This window comes from Arachis duranensis, chromosome 4 (assembly GCF_000817695.3).
Source record: "Arachis duranensis cultivar V14167 chromosome 4, aradu.V14167.gnm2.J7QH, whole genome shotgun sequence".
In the NCBI taxonomy this organism is placed as follows: Eukaryota; Viridiplantae; Streptophyta; class Magnoliopsida; order Fabales; family Fabaceae; genus Arachis; species Arachis duranensis.
Window position 1 is genome coordinate 36231162 of NC_029775.3, and position 9831 is coordinate 36240992.

A 9831-nucleotide genomic window follows, 5' to 3' on the forward strand; every position below is an offset into this window, starting at 1 on the left:
TGAGAGGATGGGATGTAGCCATTGACAACGGTGATGCCCTACATACAGCTTGCCATGGAAAGGAGTAAGAAGGATTGAGGGAAGACAGTAGGAAAGCAGAGATCCAACAGGGACAATTCATCTCCATACACTTATCCGAAATTCTCACCAATGATTTACATAGGTATTTCTATCTTTATTTTATGTTTTATTTATTATTATTATTCAAAAACTCCATAATCAATTATTATCCACCTAACTGAGATTTACAAGATGACCATAGCTTGCTTCATACCAACAATCTCCGTGGGATCGACCCTTACTCACGTAAGGTATTACTTGGACGACCCAGTGCACTTGCTGGTTAGTTGTGCGGAGTTGTGACTAAGTGTGATTCACGTTTGAGAGCGCTACCAAGTTATTGTTGCCATTGTTGATGATCACAATTTCGTGCACCAGTCATCCTCTAAAACTGTAATCATGTACCCTTTTAGGTCACCCTTTCAAAAAACCGTGACCATAGACTCTTTTAGGTCACTCTCCAAAATCGTGACCATAGACCATTTTTGGTTACCTTTTTGAAAAACCGTGACCATAGACCCCTTTAGGTCACCCCTCAAAACCGTGACCATAGACCGCTTTAGGTCACCTTCCAAAACCGTGATCATAGACCCTTTTAGGTTACCCTTTCGAAAAACCGTGACCATAGACCCCTTTAGGTCACTCCCAAAACCGTGATCATATACCCCTTTAGGTCACCCTCTAAAACCGTGACCATAGGCCCCTTTTTGGTCACCCCCTAAAACCGTGACCTATAGACCCCTTTAGGTCACCCCGCAAAACTGTGACCATAGACCCCTTTAAGTCACCCCTCAAAACCGTGACTATAGACCCCTTTAGGTCACCCCCCAAAATCGTGACCATAGACCCTTTTAAGTCACCTTTTTTTGAAAAACTGTGACTATAGATCCTTTTTTGTCACTGTAAAAAACCGTGACCATAGACCGCTTTAGGTCACCCCCAAAACCGTGACTATAGACCCTTTTAGGTCACCCCCCAAAACTGTGACCATAGACCCCTTTAGGTCACTCCCCAAAATTGTTACCATAGACCCTTTTAGGTCACTCTTTTTTGAAAAACCGTGACCATAGACCCTTTTTGGTCACCCAAAAAAATCATGACTATAGACTCCTTTTAGATCACCCTCCAAAACCGTGACCATAAACCCGTTTAAGCCACCCTTTTTAAAAATCGTGACCATAGGTACTCTATGGTCACCCTTTTTTAAAAAACTGTGACCATAACTTTTTTTTGTCACAGTAATAAACCCTAAACCATAGACCTTCTATGATCACAGTTTTTTACCGTGACCAAAAAATCGTGACCATAAACCTAAAATGTTGTAGTGATCAAAAATTAATTTATTATGAATTAAAATTTTATTTAAAAATTAATACTAGTCAATAAATTATTATCGACTGCTAATAAATTGTTACATATATATAATATTTATTTAAATAAATAAATTATTCAATTATTTCAAATTATTTTTAAATACTAATAAACAAAAATAAAATATCGATTAAATATTGAGTAATATTAATCAAAAATTGAGCCTCTAAGGCTCTAATGTTTATCTAATTTTTATTCATCATATAGGTGCATTTGTTGGACTGCCTCGAATTATTTATATCAAACGTACGATTTATGTAATTTACAGACATTGACCCGGTCAAACCCGATATGAACCGGTGAAAACCGGTGAAAACCGGACCGAATCGAACCGGTCGGTCTGAAGGGGAGCCTACGACGCACTAGCGTTGTGGAAGAACACCATACTCCGTATGCCTCCAGTGCTGCCAAGTGTCAAAGCCTTGTGAATTTTTGGAAAATTTTCCAAAATGTCTAGCACTCGAACTCCTTCACTTAATGATGTTAGGAGGAAGTTTGTACCACCAAGCTAACAAACTTCTTGTTAAGATATACATATTATAATACATATATCAAGTTTTTATTTTATTTATATTCAATTTATTTTAATTTTAAAGCCACTCATTTTTAAATTAATTATATTTTATTTAACTATATTATTTATTAAATATATACAAATTAAAAATATAAACAAACAAAATTTATTAATCATAATTTATTTTTTCTTTTCATGATTATATGATATCTATTAATATTATTTTTCACTAAATACTTTTAATATATAATAATAGGTAAAGACTCACATGCAGAGTTGTCTTCATATGAAGTTGATAGTTGAAATTTCTTAGATGATATTTAGTCAAACTTGTCAAATCATCTAACGGTTCTTAAATATCAACTTCACATAAAAACAATTGTATGTGAGTTTTTACCTATAATAATAATATAATAAAATAAATATATATACCGGGTTGACCGGTTCAACCAGTGATCCACCGGTTGAACCAGTGACCCAGTGACCCAGTAACCTTACCGGTTCGATCACCGGTTCGGTTCTGATAACTATGAGTTGTAGTAGTCATAGACTTTTGTTTCATTTGATGATTTTTAATTGGACTAATAAATTTGTTTCTTTCTGCATAGTTTTCCTCTATTTCCTGACCTGCCGCTTGACTTTCATACCCCATGTATAGTTGTATACTAAAAAGACCATAGTATATGTATGTCTAATAGAGTGAGTAAATATTTATAGTTGTTTCTCAGATTTAAGTAAATATTCAATGTAATCTTTAAGATTTTAAATTTTGGGTAAAGTATATTTTTTTTTTGAAGTTTGACAAAAATTTTAAAAATATCCCTAAGTTTTATGCTATTTTAATTTTGTCTTAAAAATTTTTAATTTGCATCAAATATATTTCTGACGGCTAATTTTTAAAAAAATTTAAGACTAATTCAACAACAAATTCATAAGAACAACCCTCAACATAAGTAAATTAAGCATAATTTTTATACATTATTGTTAGATTGGTCTTAAATTTTTGAAAAATTTAGCCATTGAGTGTATATTTGATGCAAATGGAAAACTTTTGGGACAAAATTGAAACAAAATAAAACTTAAGAGTATTTTTGAAACTTTTGCTACACTTCAAGGACAAAAAACATATTTTACCCTTAATTTTTTTATTGTAGTCCTCTAGATAGAATTTTGAGCATTTAAAGTAGTCTACGGGCATATTTTTAGTGATGAGTCATCACTGAAGTGCTGACGTAGCCTCTATTTACCACACTGGAGGGGTCCAAAACGTCATCGTTTTGGTTTGGCGCGCTTGATAACTAAAGACGACGCCGTTTAGATGTTATTTAGCATGAAAAATAGTTTTCTCTCCAATACAAACACTTCACTCGTCTCTTCTTCTTCCACCCTCTGACTTCATCTTCATCTCCTCATCAATGACGTAACCATAAGGTTCCATTCACTGGGTTGAAAAAGTTGAGAGAAGAAGTAATCCGACCGAAAGTTATTTTTGTTCTTCCACTTCTTTAGTAGAAGCACGAGGCTCCGACTTTGTGATCGGACTCAAGGTAACCTTCTTTTTTTTTACTTTGCATTTTTAATACAGTGTTGGTTGATGATATGCAAGTTGTTAGTGTGGTTGAGGTTTGGGAGTTTTGTGTCATTGTAGTGTTTAGGGTTTGAAGGTTGGCTGGGGTTTGGGGTGTTGCTCTATTTAATCCGAATAAAACAGGAATAAAACAGGGATATGATAAAGGATGTATGCAGGATTGGGAAAAATATGTTCTTATGGTGCTTATATTTTTTTATATATAATGCATTAGTAGACTTTCAAATTCTACCTGTATTAAGTGAAATTTTTAAATTTCTCGCAGATGGAAGAGAGGTTTGACATCATATTTCATCATGGAGTGACTTCAAAAAAAATGCATAAGGAATTATGGTATATTATCCGGACAATAAAGCCTGTTTAGGTGATCTAGACACTGATACTCTAGATATCTTCTTCATACGGAACTACCATAAGGAGCTTGGGTACAATAACATAAAGTATTGCTGGTGGCATGTTCCTGAAAAAGGCTTGGATAATGGGTTGAGAAATGTAAACGATGACAAAGAGATAAGAGAGATGGTGAATTGTGCTAGGACAAATGAGGGAGTGATTGATGTATATTTCGAGCATGGAGTGTCAATGCTGGAGGTGTTAGAGGGAAATAACACAATTGTGTACTTGGATGATGATGGTGGAGAGGGGTGTAATGTTCCTATAGATGCTAATGTGAGACCCCCACACAATAAGACTCATGCACTTATAGTTGCACCGACCCCGAAGGTTGTTCCCAATAGTTCTTGCAAATCCAATCCCAACAAAAACAAGACATCTCCACGGCAAACACAACTATCACACTCCAAAACCAAAGTTCACACCACATCTAAGGTTACACAGCCACCACCAGTGTTAAGGACTCCCACCCAGCCCAAGATGCCTACAAAAAACACTAATCTTCCTAAGACAACCAACCCTTCCAAGATAACCAACCCCCCAAGTCAACGAAGTCCAGTAGATTCATCCAGCCCACCAAGTCCACCAATCCCACTAAGCCCACTAAGACCAACAGAACCAGCCAGCCCACAAATCCCAGTTAGAGCACTAAATTAGAGAAGAACAACAAGCAAAAACTGTCCAAACGTTTAAGTATTTTCAGGAGATTCTATTCACGGTCTGCTGCTAGAGGATTCAGGAGCAAAGTGTTTAACAATGAAGTTCTCTTTTATGTATCTTCTGACTTCTCTGATAGTAAAGAGGATAGCTTGTTTAAGCCAAGTCCGGATGAAGATAGTTCCTCTGATTCTGAGGCTGTAGGGAATGATCCTAAAACTGGGAGTAGAATTTGGAGAAACAAGGTACCAGCAGAGGTGGGATCCATAAATATGAATCCACTATGAGGGAAGGAGAAGATATTGAATGAAAATGACGGTTTGGTGCAGGAGGTGGCGACGATGAAGTTGATTTTGGGTTCGTAGGTTGTGTTGATGAAGGTGTAGATGATGGACTAGATCCAAGTGCTGACTCAGATAACACTAATTCTTAGCACTCAGAGGAGATAAAGACACCTCCAAACTCAAAAGATGAGCTGGAGGAAGGAAATGATTCTGAGGAGGCATGTCCGCTGTTTAGAAAGTGTGCAAGGTTTGGAGAGCTGCATCTTACGGTTGACATGAAGCTCGAAACGAAATGGAAATTCAGAGAAGCTGTGAGAAAATACACAATCCAAGAGAGTAAAAGTATAAAGCTAGTGAAAAATGATAACATAAGGTGCAGGGCAGTGTGTAAGATCAAGGAGTATCCATGGGTGGCTTATGCATCAAGAGACCATGAAGACACATGTTGGCAAATTAAAACCTTCAATGATGACCACACTTGTCCAAGAGAGGACAAGAATATGGCTGCCAACAGGAACTGGGTATGCAACAACCTTGTAAAGAATGTGAGAAAGTATTCGAATTTTAGACACTGTGAGGCTATAACTTACTTCAAGACACGGTTTGATTTGAAACTGAATAAGAATTCAATGTTGAGGGCATTAATGGATGCTAGAAGTGTGGCGTATGGTGATGAAAAAGAGAAACATAGGATGGTTCGAGATTATAGTATGACGCTGTTAAAGACCAATCCTGGTTTCACTTTGCAAATATGTACCATCCCATAATCAGACGGTGAAGTTATCTTTGATAGGATGTATGTGTGCTTAAGCGGCTGTAAAAATGGGTCTAAGGCTGGCTACCATCCTTTGATAGTGCTGGATGATGCATTCTTGAAGACAAGGTTTGGTGGCCAAATTTTGTCAGCCGTGGGGTTAAATGCAAATCACCATATCTATGTCATAGTTTGGGCTATTATCAGAGTGAAGAATACAGAGACATGGAGATGGTTTCTTGAGCTACTTCATCAATACTTGGGTTACTATAAAGATCATGACTGGTGCTTCATATCAGATATGCAAAAGGTATAGAGCACTTGTACTTGTTGTCCTTCTTTGATTCTATTAGATAATGATAGTTATATGCCTATATGGAGAACTTGTAATTCTGCTATTATACAAAGATTGGTGCTAGATGTGACAAATAAAAATTGGTTGTTTGATTAATCAGGGTGTCCAGTAAACTTGTTATATACTTATGAAGTTTAGGGGACCATTATAGGGATATTTATTAAATGTCAGGGCTTTATGGGTAACGACTATAATGCCAGTGACATATATGTGTACATTACTTTTATAGTTATATATGTATAATGTTTCATGAAACTGGCAGGGACTGATATCAACAGTGAAAGAGGTGATACTTGACGTGCATCACTGTTTCTATGTCTGGCATTTATGGAAAAATTTCAACAAGAATTGAAAGTACTTACAGTTACGTGGGCTTTTGTGGGAATGTGTAAGGGCGACAACTTACCAAGAGTTCAGGGATGGAATAGACAAGATCAAAAGATTAAATGAGGATGCTTGGGCATATTTAGAGAAGTGGCCGATAGATGCTTGGACCAAAAGCTTATTCAGCCACAAGCCGAAGTTGGATAGCATATGTAACAACACATGCGAGGTGTTCAATGCTAAGATCAAGGATGCAAAAGCCAAACCCATCATAACATTGCTGGAGGAGGTAAGAATGTTTGTTATGCGCACCATAGCGAAGAACAAGGTAAAACTGAAGAATCACACTGGGAAGCTCACACTAGTTATAAAGAGCAGGCTGAAAAAAGTTAGGAAAGAGTCTAAGAATTGAAAGTCTATTTGGACCGGGGATAACAGACACGAAAAATTTGAGGTGAAAGGACATCCAACTAACCATGTTGTGGATATAGAAAAAATATTGTGTACCTGCCAATTTAGGATGCTTACGGGTAAGTTACTTGTGTATAACACTTGTCTTTATGCATAGCAATTACTTTGTGCATAACAATTATCATGGTTCATGTCACTATTTGTGCACCTGCAGGTATTCCGTGTGTGCATGCTTGTGCTGCCCTCTCTCGTATGAATAAGCAGCTAGAGGACTTCTCACAGATGGCTAACCATGAAATCATACCGAAAAACTTATAATCACCACATTAATCTAATTCCCGGACAACCACTATGGGAGCAAGCAGAGGATTGTAACAGGCCACATGCCCCTATAATCAAGACAAAACCTGAAAAACTAAAGATGAAGAGGAGGATAGATGCATATGAAAAGAGTTTTTTTGGAATTAAGAAGCCTAAAGTTGATCCAAAACTGTTGAGTAACACTGGAGACGGTGTACATCTAAAAAGACAGTTGGGGACCTTTACCTGCAATTTCTATGGTAAAAAGGGATATACAAAGAAAGGCTGCAAAAAAAAGAGGGATGCTGATGTTGCCGCTGCTGCCAAGGCGGCTGAGAAGAAGAAGAAAGATGAAGGACATCTTGTGCCTGAGCAGCAAGTTGAGTAGCCCCAAGACGATGGTGGCTAAGCTGATGTGGAAAGCAATTCTGTGGAGATCAAGATATCTCTGCCTATTACTTCTGAGGAAGAGGATTCTCAAAAGGTAACTGAAAACTTATATATTCATGCCTTTATGATTTAATTGGATCAATTATCCTTAATGCCAACTTTTTCTCTTATAGGATCCTGGTATGAAAAGGCCTTCAAAGCTGTCAGCAAGAAGAAGATCCTCTCTGCTGGCAACCTCACCAACAGTGAACCCCTTACAGGGTGCATCTTCAGCAACAGCAACAAAGTTCGCCAACTTGATGAAGTTCATCCCAATGCTAGGATTTAAGCCACCAAGAAAGAAGAACTAAAGACTTTAGATAAATCTATTTAGGGGTTTCTGTTTTCTGGTGAATTGTGATCCTTTAGAGTTTTTGGAGATGTCTTGCTTTTGAGGAAACTACTTACTTCATGTTCCTTGGCTACCTTTTATCTTTATCTTTTGTTGTTTTTTGATAAACAATGGAATTTATCTTAATACACTATGCTTTATGGTTTACAAATCACTTTCGTTGCCTTATTCATCCTTTCTTGATTATGGTTCATTTCATGCACAAACATAAATAACAATAGTTTCATAGTTAACAATATTTTCATTCCATCAACAAGTAATTTTTTACATCTGTTGCTAATGGGGATGATAAACCCATATTTCATGAGTTCTTTCGTGCTTAATTTAAGTGATTTATTCAATCCTTCACCTACTTATTCACATTAATTGCATGATTTTACTTTCCCTTCCTTATTATGTCATATTGTGAAAAACATGTTTCCTAAGCTTTAAAATTAATTGTTTTAATTACCTTTATTTCCATTCGATGCCATGATTAGTGTGTTGAGTAGTCTCAGATTTTCTAAGGCTGAATGACTTAAAGGATGAAAAAGGAAACATACAAAAATGGAAGGAGAAGGCAAAATGGAGCTTTAAGGAAACTGGTATCCACGCGATCGCATGGACGACGCGATCGCGTGCCAGAAGCGAAGAAGCAGCAACGCGGCCGCATGACTGACGCGACCGCGCGCCTCAAGTAGAACACCCCCGACGTGGATGCGTGACCGACACGACTGCATGGCAATGAAAAGCTCCAGACGACGAGACCACGTGACCCAGGCGGACGCGTGACAGAGGCCACGTATCAGAATTCACAGAATACGCCCCCAGCAATTCTGATGCCCTTTTTGGCCCAGATCCAAGCACAGACAACATAGATTAGAGGTTATAAAGTGGAGGAATGCATCCATTCAGGGAGAGCTCGCCAATTTCTAGTTTTCATGATTTAGATTTAGTTTAGAGAGAGATTCTCTCTCTCTCTTTAGGATTTAGGATTTCTTCTTGTTTTGAGAGTAACTCTGGATTTCTTTTATTTTCAGTTTACTTTTATTTATTTATTTGCTTTTAATATTTGAATTGATTTATGAATTATTCCATGTTACAGATCTCTATTTTGAATTAATGATATTTGAAGTATTTTCTGTTAAGATTGTTCTCTTTGATTTAAGTTACTATTGCCTTCCATCTAAGGTCATCTCTATTATTCTAGCAATTTTACTTTTTTCCCTTTTGGTTTTGGTTAAGAAATCAGTAACTCAACAGTTATTAAACTCAACATATTTGATAATCTTTATCTTGCTAATTGAGCTGAACTTAAGTAATCCCAACCTTTTCTTAGAAAATAAATAGGATTCAAAGTTCAATTTAATTAGTCCCTTGACTTTCCTTTGCTTTAGTAAAGGTTGACCAAGTGGAGTTTAGATTCAACTTTCCTTATAGTTGAGAGAGATAACTATGTTGGACCTCCAATTTCTCATACCTTGCCCAAAAATTTGCTTTACAGTATTTATTCATTTTTAATTGCCATTTAAATTATTTGTCATATAACATATTCCCACCTTACTTCCAAAACCTCAATTTACAAACTCATAACCAATAATAAGAACATACCTTCCTCGCAGTTCCTTGAGAAGACGACCCGAGGTTTAATACTCGGTTATCAATTTTAAAAGGGGTTTGTTACTTGTGACAACCAAAACGTTTGTACGAAGGGATTTCTGTCGGTCTAGAGACTATATCTACAACGCGACTGTTTTTATGAAATTCTTTATTGGCAAAAATCCTAACGTCAGGGGAACCCTAAATCACCAACTTATTCATCATTTACAATACAGGATAACCATCAACACTATCAATACAGACACAACTAACACTAACAACTGGATAATCACTTTTTGCATATGGACATCCTCCTCCAACCTCTAATGTCTCCAATCAAAGTTCATCTTCACTTCATAATCATCACCACAAGATTCTAACTTATCAACCTGTTACTCATTCTCAGAATCTGTCTACACAAAATACTCGCACCATCTCTTCTCACTTGTCTGTAACCAAGA